This window comes from Chiloscyllium plagiosum, unplaced genomic scaffold (assembly GCF_037043375.1).
Source record: "Chiloscyllium plagiosum isolate Xiang-an unplaced genomic scaffold, Cpla_swu_hap1 HiC_scaffold_48, whole genome shotgun sequence".
Lineage (NCBI taxonomy): Eukaryota > Metazoa > Chordata > Chondrichthyes > Orectolobiformes > Hemiscylliidae > Chiloscyllium > Chiloscyllium plagiosum.
In genome coordinates this window covers 29725912-29743455 of record NW_028270186.1, presented here as the reverse complement: position 1 = coordinate 29743455, position 17544 = coordinate 29725912, and the positions used below count along the sequence as shown (strand labels likewise).

At 42.4% G+C, this 17544-nt stretch overlaps 1 non-coding gene across 1 annotated transcript; it reads right to left on the bottom strand.

Annotated features, from left to right (window-relative positions):
• Positions 1–13531: 13531 nt before the first annotated feature.
• trnac-aca (transfer RNA cysteine (anticodon ACA)) lies at positions 13532–13604 on the bottom strand. The gene has a single exon. It is a non-coding gene; the product is annotated as a tRNA-Cys (tRNA).
• Between the last annotated feature and the right edge of the window lie 3940 nt (positions 13605–17544).

The following is a 17544-nucleotide window of genomic DNA, read 5'->3' as shown; positions in this document are numbered from 1 at the left end:
AGCAAGTTAGAAAACTGAGCAAATCCCTTTTCACACTCAGAACAGTTGAATGGCTTTTCCCCGGTGTGGTTGCACTGATGAATATTCAGGGAAGACAAGTAACTGAATCGTCACCACATTACCGCAGCTCCTCTCCAGCGCCCCTCCAATTATGTCTCGATAGTTCAGATAGTGAATGCTTTCACTCCACTGTGAATGTAACATTCTGCTTTCATTTTCAAAGGCCGGTGAGGTTCAGGCTACATGGAACAAAGCAGATCCATCAAATTCTGATGTGATGCATCGTTTCAGTTTCCCAACAGCAAATCCTCATCTTTGATACCCCTCAAATAAAACCAGATATATCTCAGTAAGAGAGAACGACTCAAAACTCCAAAGCGTATGATTTTCATTCTTTGTCGGGTGTAGGTATTCCAGAAGAGGTCAGCATTTACTGTTCATTCCTGATTTGACTGGACAAGGTGGTGATGAGTTGTTTTCTTGAACCATCGTTTCCGTGTGCTGTTGGTAGACCAAAAATAAAGGGGAGTGAAATCCACAGTTTTGATCCAGTGATTCTGGAGGAACGCCAATATATTTCCAGAGCAGGATGGTCTGTGGGTTGTAGGTCTTTCCTACCTATCTATTACACTTTTCCTATTAGATGGAAGTAGTTGTAATTTTGTAATGTACTGTTTAAGGACCCTTGGTGAACATTTGCAGTGCATCTTGTGGATGGTGCAGACTGCAAGTCTGAGTGTTTGGTTGTGATGGGAATGGATGTTTGTCGATGTTTTATTAGTTGTGTGTTGCGGCTCAATTCAGTTGCTCTGTTCTGGACGGTGTTGAGCTTTTCAGTTTTGTTCTAACTGCACTAAGGAATCCACAACAAGGTTGTGATTTAAATGTCTCTTGCAACTCAGATGCTGACTAATCTGCTGTGCTTCTCCTGTGCATTGTTTCTTTAACACTGCAATCATCCAGGCGAACAGGAACTATCCCATCATGTCTCATTCTGTATTGTAAAGGAGTAAACAGTTGGTCGGGAAAGAACAAAAGAAAGAGAAGAACATTTGGTCAATGAGGTGAATAACGCTCTCGCTCGGAGAGTGAACAGCTGTTCGTGGAGTCTGCCGGTGACAAATCATAGGTGGCGTGTCGTCGCAGGCTATGTGTCAGACAGGCTTTCGGGAGTCACGAAAATCTCTGACTATGACCTGCTCTTGTGGCCACAATGCTTTTGGCTACTAAAGTTAGCTTCTCAAAGACATTGTGTCTTTCACTGAACCAAAGAAGGACTTTGGACACATCTTTCAAATGTCCGTCATGAAGCAACGTTCCATTCTCATCCCATGTTTTTCAGAACATGGTCTGGAATCTTAAGCGCTGTGGTACTCCAAGTCATCAACGAAGTATTTTCCTAATTCCACCACCTCCAGCGAAATACTATTACCAAACATATATTCCCCTCCCCGCCCTTGTCCACCTTCGCCAGGAACCATTCCCTCCGCGGGACCGTGGTGCACTACAGAGATTAAACAAAGTTCTATAATGTTGGGGAATGGGTCTGGGTGGGTTGCGCTTCGGTGGTCGGTGAGGACTTGTTGGGCCGAAGGGCCTGTTTCGACATTGTAAGTGATCTGATCTAATTCCTCATATTCTGTCTGCCTCCCTTTTTAAACAGTGATGTCATATTTGTGTTTTCCAATCAGCTGTGACTACCCCAGAGACCAAAGAATTTTGGAAAAATACCACCAGCGCACTTCTTTTTAACACACCATCGTGTTAATTAGCTCCCACAATCCAACACTCGCTCTTTTGTTATAATGACTGTTCCCAGGTCGTCACCAACCGTCATCACTTTGTCAATTATTGGCATGTTATTGATATCCTCCACCGTGAAGACCGACGCAAATGCCTGTTCAATGTCATGGCTATTTCCGCATATCTCATAAGTAAATGCCCCTTATTTTCCACGAAAGTGTCAACGTTTACTTTTGCCACTCTTTTTCATTTTATATTTTAATAGAAACTTCTGCTATCAATCTTTATATTCTGTGCTACTTTTAATGCCATGCTCTTTCTCACATTTTCTCTGCATTAAATTCCATTTGCAAACCTTCAGCCCAGCTCTGCATCTTACCTGTGTCCCTATGTAACCTACAATATCTTTCAGCACTATGCACAACTGTACCGAACTGAGTTTCGTCCGCAAATTTACGAACTCCTCCTTCTACGCCCCCATCCAGGTTGTTAATAAAAATGAGAAAAAGCAGTGAGCCCAAAACAGATCGTTGCATTACACCAAAAGCAACTGAATTCCAGGATGACGTATTCCCATCAAATAACACCCTCTGTCTACTTTCAGCTGGCTAATTTCTAGTCCAAAGCACGAAATCCTCCTCAAGCCCATACCTTAGTATTTTGTGCAGTCATCTACCATGGCGAAATTTATCAAACGGCTAACTGAAATCCAAACGTGCATTACATGAACGACATTATCCACATCTATCTGTTTAGTCACCTGGCGAGTTTTAACAAGTTTGTAGCTCTCCGGTGTATACCTATCCCTTTAAAAAGCTCAAGTAAACATAATTGAATTTTGGTAACTATCACCAAAGTGCTCACCTACCGCCAAATTTATCACCTTGCCTTGTTCATTACCCGGTACCAAATCTAATTTGGCCTCTCCCCTTGTTGGCCTGTTCCATTACACAGTAGTTAAGGAATCTATCGCAGATACCCAATACTCTCCTCATCAAGGCTACCCTGACTGAGCTGCTTCGACCGATCGACATGTTGATTAAAATCCGCATGATAATTGCCATACCATTTTTTCAGGTGTTATTTATGTCTTTGTTTCCTGCCCTCCCCAATGTGATCTTAAAATTTGGAGCCGTTAGACTCCGACAATCAATGACATTTTATTCTTAGAACTTCTAATTTCCTCCCAAATGGATTTAAACTCATTCTCCACAGAGCGTATATCATCTGTCAGCATCGGTCTGAGGTTGTCCTTGAATGTTTGAGTTCCACCAATTTCCTTACCACCATTTCTGTCCTTCCGAATTGTCTCATGCCCGTGAATATTTACCTACCAATGTCTACTAAATTGTATTCGTTCGTGATAATTTATGTCGTTATATCCCCAAGCTTCTTCCGAAAAGTACGAGCATTCAGGTATAGTGCCTTTATGGTCGCTTTCTTACCCATTTATTAACAACATCTCTAATAATATCTTCTACGCTATCCTTTCTTCTTGCTTCTTGCTTCTCCTCACTTGTCCATTTCTAAACTCCCTGCTTAGTACACAAGTGCTCAAATACACCTTCTAGGTGAAGCCACACTTTACCTACACTTTGCACAATCCAGTCGAATAGATTCACTGCTCATATTGTGGTCGCCACTACCTTGGGAAATGAAGTCTGGATTGAATGACCGTTTTGCAGAATACAAAGTTCTATAGCCAAATATGTCCCTGAGCTTCCAGTTCACCGCTCCTTTAGCACAGAACCATGCTTCCTAGCCAACGTCTCTATCTCAGGCTGACTGCAGTGTTCCACCATAGCTCAGCGCATGCTGAAAAAGTAACAGACCATTTTTTGCTTGAGAACCCCTGCGACCATCCATACCAATTTCAATCATTTTAGAGGCCTGAAGTCTCCCATGTCCTGGCCCCCGACACACCCACCTGGCCTAGTTATAGCACAGCAGCCATTACACAATATTTATGGTTAGTCATAAACAGTCTCCGTGTACAGTTGTTAATGCTCCAAATAAATCACTATCAATTCCTATGTCCAACTGTTAGTCTCTCTCTTTCGGCTCTATCCCGACATCTCGTTCCCTCCTAATTACAGCAGCCCCACATATCTTCTGCATATAGACCAAACTTTTCCTGGAAACCATCAAAGCTAAGGACGGTGTCACTGGACTGAAAATGTTAACACCGATTTCTCTTTCCAGCATCTTTTGGTCTTGCCCCTGAGGAAGCTTGATACTGTGCTTGTGTAATGACCCCCTGCACATAAGACACAACTGTGTTAATCCTGAAAAGGTCCCTTGTTGATGAATCCCATTACAATGTGAGGCATTGACATCGACTTCGGAGGTCAATAAATATAGAAATCATGTGCTTGGATTTGTGCCACAGTTCTGTTCTGGATATGGTAAACAACAGAGAGCTAAATCTCGGTCATGTCAGATGGGAACGGATAGGAATCTCCACAAGAGGTGGAATTAAGTGAATGTTTTTCAGGGAGAGAAAATTCACACCATTTCTTACTGTAATAGACTGTGGCTATCAAAGCAAAATATTTTATAACCACAAAGGCTTAATACAGCATTTTTGAGTTAAAATATCTGAATGATCTCCTTCCAGTGTGACAGTACAGTTGTGTCAGCAAATGGGATAACTGAGTGAATCACTTGTTCAGCAAGCGAACAGTCCTCTTGTGCTAAGGTATAGGGACAGAATGCAGGACGTGGGATGGAAAGGTTCTGAAGAAGTTTGACATAGGGACTGATGAAGTGTTCGTGGTTCTGAGCGGCTTGAAGTGGGCATATTCCCAATTCAAGACGGACTTGTATCTTATGTTCCTCTCTGTCTCAATGGAGGAAATGTTTTACTTTCCTCTTTGGGTTTGTAGTGGACTAGACAAACGCAGTTCCACTTTTCAGCAAGATTGGGAGAGATAAACCAGAGAATCACACAGCAGTGAGTCTCACATCAGTTAAAGGGAACTTTTTTGAGCAAACCCTGTAGGAGAGAGTTAACTGCCACTTGTCCAGTCAAGGTTTCATCAGGAAGAGTCATCACGGCTTTGTCACAGAATGTCATGCCTAACAGATTAAATTAAATATATTTTCTTGGCAATTGATCGTTTTTTTTTAACGAGGGTAGTGAAGTTGATGTTTTTTGTGTGGATTTCAACATAGCCTTTAACCCGACACCACACCGGAGACTGGTAAGAGGATAGAAGTGAAAAAGGATTTAAGGTCCCCTGGCAAGTTGGATCCAAACGTAATTTGGTGGTGGTAGGAGACACAGGATGGTGATAGAAGGCTGTTTGTGTGACTGGAACTGGCATTCAATGGTGTAACACAAGGATGAATGCTGGGTCCCATGTCGTTTGTGGGTATGTGTAAAGAATATAGAACAAAGTCGAGGGAAATGAGAAGCAGAGTTGTCGATGATGCGAATATGAGCAAAATGGTTAATAGTGAGGAAGAAGGTCTTAGGATAGAGGAGCTCAGAGATGAATTTGTCAAATGTCAAATTCAGATGGGGATGTTGAATTTAACCATGAAAAACATGAGGTGATGCACATTGGGAGTAACACGTCAAGGGATTACTCAATGAATGGCAGGACACGAGGAAACCCAGAGGAACAGAGAGACTTTGCATGTTGGGCCACATGTCCGTGAAGGCAGCAGAACATCGTGACAATCACAACTTTATCAGTCAAAGCAGAATTTATAAAAGCAGATAAAGTGGTGTCACAAGTAGACAAAATTGTGAAGAAAGTACTTGGCACACTTTTTGTCATTAATCAGAAAGTCGATTATCCAAGTTGGAATGTCATGTTGTGGCGATATAAAGCATTGGTGAGATCACATTTAGAATACTGCTTGCAGTGATGGTCAACGTCTACAGGAAGGATTTTGTGAAAATTGAAACTGTGCACAAATGAGTTACAAGGATGTTGTGGGGACCTGAGGGCTTGAGCTAAGCGTGGAGATGGGGTAGGCAGGGGCTTTTTCACTGGAATGTTCCAGGCAGCACGTAACGTTCTCACAGTTTAAAAAATCATGAGGGGCATGGATAGGCAACTGGACTAAATCGTTTGCGCAGGATGGTGAAGTTCAAAAGTGGAGGGCACAGGTTTAAGGTGACAGGCACTGAGACACACTAAATAAGGTATAGAGAGTGAGAGAATGATGGTTGATTTCCAACAGGCATTGCTTCAGCTCAGTGTTCGGTTTTAAAAATAAGCATGTTTTTTGTGAAAGTAGTTTGGTAGTTCAGTCGTGAATGGAACGTTAGGGATACTAAAATTGAGTGATGAACTAATGAATAAGTGAGTGGGTACAATATTGTCCAATGCATAATGAAATGGAGAATGCCATATTTATAAGGAACAATCAATAAAGATCTTTTAAATAAAATGTGATGTTGCAGGACTCTGAAATGCACACCGAACTGGCTGTGCTGGGTTTATGAGTCACATTGACTTTTCTGCAGGAGCATCAACTGATTCGGAAGGCAAAATGATATTTTTCATCTGTTCAGCAGTGGCGAACCAAATATATATTCCTCCGTTCCTATCAGCACTTGACAAGGTGAGCATGCATAGCCTGATCGAAACATTCCAGTTCATGAAACTCTGTTTTTTTGAGAAACAGACCGTAGTAGTTATTGAACTGCAGCTTTCTCTTTTCCTTTACCAATTTTAATATCCAATCATTCAGTTGAACTGACAGGATGCTGAATTCTACAACAATTATTTCTTTTCTCTCAGATATTCAGCCTCTGCATTTTTCTTTTCTTCAGCGATCTGAATGACTTGATATTTATGGGGAAATGAATGTTGCAGTTTGTCTCGCATGCGACAGATGAATCAACTGAGTGGTGACAGGTGCATCTTAATGTTCCTATGCAGTTGAGCTGAGGTGGTGTCGAGTTAAAAGTGTGGATCCGGAAAAGTACACCTGGTAAGGCAGCATGGAGTGGGAAAGTCAATGTTTCGAGCATAAGGTCTTCGTCAGGAATGTTGGAAACATTGACACTCCTAGTCCTCAGATGTTGCCTAACCACTGTGCTATCTAGTGCCATCCTTCCTGACTCTAATCTCTCGCATCTGCAATCCTCGCCTTCTCCTCAGGCGGGGTAGTGTTAGATACTGTTCCCACGATGTAACAAAATGTTCATAATGATAGTTTGGATATGCAGTTAGAAGCTCATCACTGATGAAATTCATTCTCCCTCTCTCAATCTGCCAAGCACATGCAGGTCCTGCGCCTCCTTCATTGACATACCCTGAACACCTGTCGCCTGAAAGAAGAAGGCCTCATCTTCTCCTCGGGCCCTTGATGCCACATGGGATCACCAATTACCTCATTCGCCCTTCCCTCACATTATTCTAGTTTCATGATTCCAACTCAGCATTGCCTTCATGACCTGCACATCACCTTTCCAACCTACCCGCTCCACCTCCTGTCAGAACTAGTATCTTATTCTCCACCTTTATGTACTCCTCGCATTCACAGCTATCACGCCGCCAAACCCCCGAACCTTCCATTTATCTATCAGTCCCCACGGCCACAAACCTCATTCCTGATGAAGGGTTTATGCCCGAATCATCAACTCACCCGCTCCTCGCATGCTGCCTGACCTACTGTGTTTTCTATCACCACACTGTCGACTCTGAGTTCTCGCGTCTGCAGTTCTCACTGTCTCCACGGGGCAGTATTGTGTAAAAGTCACATTAGTAAAAAAGTGCAGTTTCTGTGGCTTTCTAAGTTGTTAATTTCATTTGCTGAATCGGCTCTAGCTGGAGTACTGTGTGTCTTTCTGCAATTATCATTACAGCAGCGATGTGATGGCATTGGAACCGGTGCAGAACAGATTTACCAGGATATTGTCTGTTCGAAGATTTTCACTTATGAAGACTGTTTGGACGGACTGGGCTCTCACAAAGATGTTCTCTTTTTTAAAAAGAAACGGAGCTGTACTTTTTCTCAAGGATAATGTCTCTTGATATCTTTTTATCAAAGGCATTTTAAAACAGTTCGGGCTCCGAATCGGATGAAGTGTTACAGAGATGAAAGTGTTCACTATGAGGCCTTTCGTTTCTCCGTAAACAGCTGAGGCTTAAGGCCAAAGATTTAATGTTTTTGAAATGAACTGTATAATGGAAAAGGAGTGGTCATTCTGGAAAGCTAAATTCCGGTTTTGAGATCCTGCAGCAGTGGTGCACTAACTAATAACCTCTCTCCTTCTGCTCTTCTAATTTTTAACTCTAAGCTTCTATTTCATTTTTACTGTTTTTAAGGTACATTTTTTTAAGGATTGCTGTGAATTTCAGAACAGCATAAGTAAGTCTACTTTGGATAGACTAAGTTCTGTGGGTATTCTATATTCTGTCTTTTGTTTTTCAATCCGTCATTTTGTGAATAATTTTTGAAACTAGCTTATTCGGGTAATTTTCACTGTACGCTTAACGAAAAAATATAACGTTACGGTCTGGGTTGTCTGCTTAATAACGTTTTGAATGGATTCGCCTCGTCCATAATAAATTGGGAATTAGTTGATGGATTAAAAGAGCAACTGATAGGTGCTTGCGTCTTTATTTCGGGTGTTGATTTGTATTGGGGTAGGCAATGCTTGGGAAAGCAATGTCTCATTTAGGTTCAAAGAGTTGTCTTGCTCTGGACGATGTAAAGTTGGTAGTTTTACAAAAAGTAATTCAGGCCGGGCTTCTGGAATTAGCAGACATACTGGGGTTGTATTTGCCTCTTTCTGTGAGGAAAGGAGAGATCATTCCCGCAGTAGCTCACCATTTAACTAAGCTGAAAAATCCATGAAATTTTTGGAGATGGTGAAAATTTATTTGAAAATGTAGCAGTTTGAGTTAGACTCGAGAGATAAGGAAAGGACACCAGATTTGAGCAGTTTGAGATACGATTTGAAGTAGAAAGAGGGAAGAAGAGAGAGCAGCAGAGCAGAGAGAAAGGGAGACACAGTTTGATCTTCAGAAATTGGCAATTATTAAAGGAATTCACCTTAAAAGGCTGGAGATAAAGGCTGAAGATAAGCTTACTCTGGAAGAGCATATTGTTAAAACGACAAGGTTAGCAGCTGAAATGGCTGATTGTTATGAAGTGGTCCATAAAACAGGAATGGGTTTCCAGAATCATTTTAAGTCTGAAGGATAGAAATTGGGGCAAAGAGAAATCCATACTTGGAAAGGGAAAGTTAAATATCTGTGAAAATCATTAGGATAACTTATCACAGAGGAAATAGGAAACTCTTGAAGGGTACAAGATCTGAGGTTTTCATTGCATTAAAGTAGGCCACATGAAATCAGTGTTGGAGAACTAGGGAAAGCACTGGAAATTCAGATGCAGGGAAACAAAACAAGCCTGGATGTTTTGTTGGCATGGCAATAGAAAGCACAGTGGAGGGTGGAAAGCTGCATCAGAGTGCACAAGCCGATCAGAGGTTGGTAAGGGGGAAGCGCCACATCTGCTTTAATAATATACCTGCAAAGGTAAAGTTTATTTACCTTGGCCAGGAGTAGCAGATAGAGAGTTAACAATATTGAGGGACACAGGATCGTGCCTGTATGTGATTCAGAAGGAGGGAGAAACATATACTCCTGAAGAACTAAGTATATGGGAATTCATGGTGGGACGAAAAATTGCTGAGTTATGTACAGTGAGGCGAGAGTGGGCAGAAAGAGTGGGGAATTTCTGCTGGGAGGTCTGGACAAACTCTCAGCTCCAAGAATACAGTGGGCGGCACGGTGGCACAGTGGTCAGCACTGCTGCCTCACAGCGCCAGAGACCCGGGTTCAATTCCCGCCTCAGGCGACTGACTGTGTGGAGTTTGCACGTTCTCCTCGTGTCTGCGTGGGTTTCCTCCGGGTGCTCCGGTTTCCTCCCACCATCCAAAGATGTGCAGGGTCAGGTGAATTGGCCATGCTAAATTGCCTGTAGTGTTAGGTTAGGGGTAGGGGTGGGTTTCGCTTCGGCGGGTCGGTGTGGACTTGTTGGGCGGAAGGGCCTGTTTCCACACTGCAATCTAATCTAATACAATTTGTGCTTGCAGATGATGTAGCTCAATCACCGGTAAGCGTGCTGCCTACTCCAGTTTAAAAGCCAGTCGAGATGCAGGCAAGTGCAGCAATGCAGGACGTTTATCAAGGAATTTTCCCAGATTCTTTGAAAGTTGCCACCCAGGTAAATAGTGGCGGTGAAGAAGGCATATGGCGTACTGGCTTTTATTGGTAGAGGAATTGAGTTCCGGAGTACTGAGGTCACGTTGCAGTTGTATAAGACTCTGGTGCGGCCGCATCTGGAGTATTGTGTGCAGTTTTGGTCGCCATACTATAGGAATGATGTGGAGGCACTGGAACGGGTGCAGAGGAGGTTTACCAGGATGTTGCCTGGTATGGTAGGAAGATCGTATGAGGAAAGGCTGAGGCACTTGGGGCTGTTTTCATTGGAGAAAAGAAGGTTTGGGGTGACTTGATAGAGGTGTACAAGATGATTAGAGGTTTAGATAGGGTCGACAGTGAGAATCTTTTTCCACGTATGGAGTCAGCTATTACAAGGGGGCATAGCTTTAAATTAAGGGGGGGTAGGTATAGGACAGATGTTAGGGGTAGGTTCTTTACTCAGCGAGTCGTGAGTTCATGGAATGCCCTGCCAGTCGCAGTGGTGGACTCTCCCTCATTATGGGCATTTAAGCGGGCATTGGATAGGCATATGGAGGATAGTGGGCTAGTGTAGGTTAGGTGGGCTTGGATCGGCGCAACATCGAGGGCCGAAGGGCCTGTACTGCGCTGTATTCTTCTATGTTCTATGTTCTATTGTGTCTTAACGCGATCACAAAGTCACAAGCTGAAGCTGGACAAATCAAAAGGCACGGATATGGAAGCTGAAATATGATTACAATTTTTTTTGTCAGGTAGGTGGGACACAGCAGGGGACAAACGTTAATAACGCAAGTATATTCAGCTCTACTATGCTACTGAGTTACAGCAGAAAGATGAATAATTAAAGCAGTTGGATCAGAAGACATGTACTTGGAAGGAGAGTGAATGCATCCCCGTTTGATATTACTTAGCAAATTATATGTTAAGGAGGAAGTGGAGAGCAACACATATTCAAGCAAGTGAGAAATGAGAAGAATTTATTTTTCCAGTAGGGTACAGAAAAGTGGTGCTGCGAGTGCCGCATGTGCCACAAATTGAAGGGTACGTAGGCGTGATGAAAACGGAGGCTAAAATACAAAGACATTTTTACGGCCTGAATTGCAGGGGAATGCATTTGAATTTTGCCAGACGTGTCATACATTTCAACTAATAGGAAAACCATGGGAAATAATAAAGCCTGCACTTTTAATATCTATCCCAGCGTTCGAGGACTCTTTCTTAAGTGTATTCATTCATTGTGAAGTTTTCCTACATCCAATAAAAGATGGGAATAAGTATTAATTAACAGCAAAAGGATGTATTGAGGAGATTTCCAAATGTTGTTCAATCATGCAATATGACAGCTAAAAGGATAGTGGACGAATTACGGTTTTTAAAAAAACTAGATTAAGACTACCATCAGAGATACAATTAGCTCAAGATCAAACTTCACGTCCAAACGTTTCATGGAGTGTATAGATAGCTTGGAAATAAAACGATTCAAATCTACTGTGTACAATCCAGAATCACAGGGTGCATTGGAAAGGTGACGTCAATTATTAAAGACTATGTTGAGGTTTTATGGTTTGGAGTAGCCAGATTATTTCCATAAGGGAGTTGCGTCAGTGCTGTTTGCGATCTGAGATGTACCAAAAGAATCCACCAAACTAAGTCCATCTGAAACCAATTTTGGGCATAAAGTAAGAGGACCATTAAAATTTATTAAGGAAAAATTAGTAAGTCCGATTACAGAGACCACGCATTTGGATGATGTGTCAAATTTTAGAGTTGAACTAAATAATGTTGGGAAGTTGTCGAGACGGTATTTAAAAGTATCGCAGCAAATGGTGAAGCAGGAAGTGTATGAGAAATCAAAAAATCACAATTTTGCCGCTGGGAATAATGCAATTATTTAAAATTCATTAATCTGTGAAACTTTAAAGCAAGGTTTAAAAGACCTTATCAAATTGAGAGGAAATTGAGTGAGGTTAGCTTCTTGATAGGGACTCCAGTCATGAAGGAATCTCACAGAATGTGATGGGAATATGCTCTAACGGTATTTTGGCAGAGAACGAACGCAAGAGGAGAATGTGTACTACAACACACTGGGAAGAACCAATGTCAGGGAATTCTGCATTGGACGTTCCTGAAATAAAATTGGACAATGCAAAAGTTGTCCAAAAAGTTATTCAGTTATCTTCCAGAAGAAAATCGAAAGAGTTATTACTCTTGCATGGGGAGATCTGCTGAAATATACTGGGAATTAATAATCTAATTGTAGATGATGTAAAAATAGGAGATGCTGTTCTGACTCTGTAACATCCTTGCAGGCATCACCCTTTAAAGTTGTACAAGTTCATAAGGAGATATCACGTATGCACCAATATGGCATAACTGAAGTGAGTTTCAATGAATAGAGTTCACCCATCATCATGGTGCCAAAGCCAGATAAGACCCAACAGTTATGTGTGGACTACCACAAAATCAATGTTGTTAGAAAGACTGATGCGTATACATATCTGCAGTTGGAGGACTGTGTGGAAAAGATTGAAGGAGCAACTTGCATTTCTTAGTTGGACTTCCTCAAAGGTTACTGGTCGGGAACTTTGACAGAAAGATCAAAGGCAAATTTGTAACGCCAACTGGCCTGCAGAAATTTAAAATAATGCCGTTTGTCCGAAAAACACTTCAGCCACATTTCAGAGGTTAACTGACAGGGTAATTGCTGAATACGCAACTGATTGGTGTATATTGTGCCTGGTGACTTTCAAACTCTCGTGGATGGAATATTTACAGCATTTATCGGGCTTTTTTGATCGAATTCGGAAGTCAAACTGGTTTGTAAACCTCGTTGAAAGTGAATCTGCCAAAGCCAAATTGACCTTCCTGGGAAACGTCTTTGAACACGGACAAATAGCCCCACGGGATGCGAAATCGAAAGTTACAGGGGACTTTTACACATTGTTGACGAAACGAGCAGTACTACGGTTCCCCGCATTGAGTGGCTTTTACTGAAAGTTTGTGCTGAATGTTTGCAGTGGAACTATTCCATTCACCGAACGGTTAAAAACAGGCAAGAAATTTCAGTGAACACAAGACTTTCAAAATGTTGTTTTTATCAGAGCAGAGCTGGTTGTGAGGAGACATGATTGACGTGTACGAAATAATGAGAAGCAAGGAATTACAGATTGAAGGAAACATTTGCTCTTGATCGATCACCAGGGTTTGTAGATTTCAGATAAGATGCAGAAAGCTTTGAATAGACTGGCAGGAAAACTATATCAGTCAGCGGGTAGGAGACTCGAGAACTCACACTCAACAAAGATCAGTTGGACAGTTAACCCTTCATTCTTCTCTGATTCCACTGGCCAAAGAGTTTCGAAAAATGCTCAAAGCAGAGCATCACCGCGAGCAACAGTTATTTGATCGGTGGCTTAATGAAATGGAAAGGTGCCCATAAGTCACCCGCGCGACTATTCGGCTTCCCTCCTGTGATGACGCTGGGACATTGACTCTCATGTTCTCGGGGGCATTTAATGAAGGCATTCTCGTTCATGCAGATGAGGAGCTCACACCTTATTTCGGCTTTTGAAAAATCAGTTTTTAAGCGGGATTAAAATCTGCTCTGCCTGCGAGCCAAGTAGGATTCGAACCTACAGTCTCCTGATTTGTAGTCAGGCGCTTTATCCATTGCGCCACTGGCCCGAAGCACAGCTTTGACAGCCGTGATGTTAATACGGACATGGTTAATAGCAGTCATGTTCACCAGTTGAACAAGCAATAAAGATAATCACTGTCACTGCTTCAGTCTAATCTTCATCACCTTTCAAAGCAACGAATTTTCCAAAAAAAAACACATATGTCCTCATGAAGCTTCCATTCACACTCTGCCTGCTTAGTCATTTAATGGAATGTGATGTGATGAATTTCGAATCCACTTCTTCAGCATAACTGACGTGAACGTGAGCCTAATCACCACATTGTATCTCCCAGTTAATTTTCAGAGGTTTCAAGTACAGTAGCGACTTTTGCGAATATGCAGGAAAGTGAATACTGTGAACCGAGCAAAAAAATCCCTTCATGGAAATTAATCCAGTGCAAAGTCAAACATATGAGAACGGCAGATGACGTAAACATTCCACTGCATCACCCTGCACAGATGCTTCTCCAAGAATTGACTCTTTGCAGAATTCTTCTTTGTAATTTTGACTGTCCCAGTTGTAGATATTCATTCAATCCACAAACAAGTATCCTGCTGAAAACTACTGACTTAAGAATAAAATAGTTGACTATCTCTTCGACCAGCTGATGTCCCAAAGTTCCGTGTTCCATGTGAATACAAGTTCTTGCAGGTGAAATTGGACCTCCCAGCCTGATGTCCCACTGCTTCTTGATGCGTGGGAATTGAAGCCGGTCTCCTTAAGGCGGGAGCTTTTAGCCTCGATATTTCACGCGCCACTATATCATCAGAGAATGGCATTGCGCTCACAGATTGCATTTTCGCAGCCACATGCTCGCGCTGAATGCCATTACCATTTCCAATTAGTTTTGGGTGCTTTGCAAATCAATTTCTCTGATTCCACGCCCTTGAACTGGGATTATATGACATGCCATTATATGAGTACGTCAATAAGTGAGGAAGTTGGTGAAGTAACCGATGTTAAAATACAGTGTTATTGAGAAATACATTTCAGCAATACCCTGCAGTATCCCATGACCCTTTGAAGTTTTGTAGATATCTCGCAAACATAACATCCTACAATCTCAGTGTTGCAATCTCTACAGTCTTTCCGGACATAGAAGCGATATATATGCAACCGAATCTGAGTTCCCACATCTCAGTCACTGTTTGACAAGTATTCCTTTGTGCGTGTGTTTCTGTTCTTGGCATAACCTCTGCCCCGATCCTTATTGCTTTTTGCATCGTGCTTTTCCATGTGGCGCCAGGATCATGAAATGGTTCTTCCTTGGCATTGTCAACACAGCAAGTTCTGCTCGAATCACAGTCACAGCAATCGGCATTTTCCCGTTTTACTCCATGTAATATGTGCTTAGCAAACGCTGAGAAAATCAATCTTTGTTTTACATGAAAATACTCTGCGTGGTGATAAGTTTCCTTCTTCAAACACCCGCTGTCTCACATCTTTGCGTTTCACATATCAAAACCACCCTTTATCGGAGAAATCTCTCCCTCCCACAAGAGCTAACTCGCCTGAACGTCCACCCTCCCATTTCACTAAGGTATTGCGCAATATAATACTCACATTTACACTGTTCATTCTGTACTGCTGCGGTCACTGTTTTGGGTGAAAGTGCTCAATCCCATGGTCGGCATCTTCAAGCAATTCAATCCATTTAGATGCAGCTGTTCTTTAATTAATCCTCATGGAGCAGTTTTTATTGGCAGGGACAATAGATTACTGGAACATCGGGCTCAGGGTAAGTGCACAGCTCAGGATTGAGCAAATGATGTTTTATTGGAAAAGAGAAGTTTCTGTGGCTTTCTCCAGTCAATTATTTCATTTGTTCATTCGATTCCCCCGAAATATTGTGTGCAGTTCTGCAATTCACATTACAGGAGTCATGTGATCACACTGGAAACCGTGCAGAAATTTACCAAGTTGAAAAGTTTAGGTTATGAAGACAGATTGTTTTGACTGGGGTTGTTTTATTAAGGCAGAGGAAACTGTGAGGATACATGTTTCATATGCACTAATTAATGAGCGACATAGACAATGCAGACTAAAAGAAACGTTTCCTCTTGACCGATCAACAGGGGCGTAGACTGAAGTTAAGAGGTGGAAAGGATTGAGGATATATGCAGAAAAATCTCATCAGCAAGCGGATGGTTGAATCTGGATTCACTGTCTGAAGGGATGTGCAGAGACGAACCCACATGACCTTCAGAAATACACGGATCTGAACTTGAGTTGTTAATGCATACAAGGCCAAGTGACGAAAGTGAATAAAGATAGTCAAGCGATTGCATCTGACGAAAGCATGTACAACGACCTTGAGGGCTGTCATTCTACACATACGTGGTATTCGTGTAGCTGTCCATGGTGGGCTAGTAGGTCCATTTTTTTCGCTTCCTTCGCTGTCACCCGGCTTTGATTCTCAGTCCGGGTGTTGGGTTTGTTTTGATCCTGACAGCGACATCAGCAAAAGCAGACCCCCTGCAAGTGGAGTGTTTTTAGTACCTCGGATCAATTAATGACGTCGAGAAATGAGAGACGATATCCCAGCCTCTTAAATAAAGGGGACGGTGCCTCGGCAGTCTCTGCTCATTCAGACAGATCACTCGCCATTCTCCTCTGATTCCGCTTCCTAAAGGTTTTCCCAAAATTGTCAAAGCTGAGACTTGGCTCTGTGTCTCGTTTCCTTCACAATCGCAGGTGCCACAGTGAACCTCGGAAAGTTGAAAGGTGTAGAGGGCAACCTGAGTGAAGAATTCAGCTTGCCCCCGAGTGATGACTCTGGGATATTGACTCTGACGGTCACAGGGGCATTTCATGAAGGGACTTTTGTCCCTGCAGTTCAAGGTGCAAACCTCATTTCGGCTTCAGAACAGTCAGTTTTAAGTGCAATAAAGTCAGCGCTGCCCGCAAGCCAGGTTGGAATCGAAGCTCCACACAGTAGATCTGTAGTTAGGTATGTTATCCATTGTGCCACTGGCCCGTTGTATGTGCTACATTGTGCGGTAAATTAACTTGTATGTGAATTTGAAACCTGCCAGTCTTGCTCTTGAACCAAGTCGAAACCTTCACTACAATCTCTGGACCATAACCAATCGCATTATCCATTGTGACACTGTGCTCGTGCGTGCTTGAGGTTGGCATTCTGCAGAGTTGTGATCTAAACACGGTCATGACCAATCGTACTCATGTTCACAAGTTGAATAACCAGGAAAGATAACCACCGTTACTGCTTCACTCCAATGATCCACTCTTTGTGCAGCGGGAGGTTTTGTAACGAAAAGACATTCATCCTCATGAAACTTCCATTCACTTTGTGTCTACTCAGCCATTCAATGGGATCTCCACTCATCTGATGAATTTCAAATTCACTGAACTGATTTTGCTCCTTCACTTTTGATCAACTAATGCCTAATCACAACATCGTATTCAAGCTAATTTTCGAAGTCTGAAAGTATTTTAACGGCCTGTGCGAGTTTACAAGAAATTCAATAAAATGAAATGAGCAAAAAAATTCCCTTTCTGCCTAGAGCAGAGTTAGCCATATGAGATAGCTCAGAGAGAGAAAACATTACCTCCATTTCTCTCAGTGCAGATGTCAATAGTAGCTGCTCCAGATACAGTTGGAACTTCCAGCTTGATATCCCAGTGCTCCCTGCTTCGTGTCAAAGGAAGCTGCTGCAGTTCAGGTTGGCGGTCCCAGCCTGATGCGACGTATACCACGTCAATAGAAACTGCTCCACGCAATGTTGGAACTCCCAGTCCCCAGAATTTCAATTCACTCTGTACTTCCAGTGAAATACTTCACACTCAATGATTTCATTTCTGAACTCATACCCGTTGCCTCATCCTCATCCGCATTTCGAGTTTGATCTTCGCTGCTGCACCACACAGTTTCTCGTATTCCAGGCATGAAACCTGGCACTATATGATATTCCACAGCAATGGTC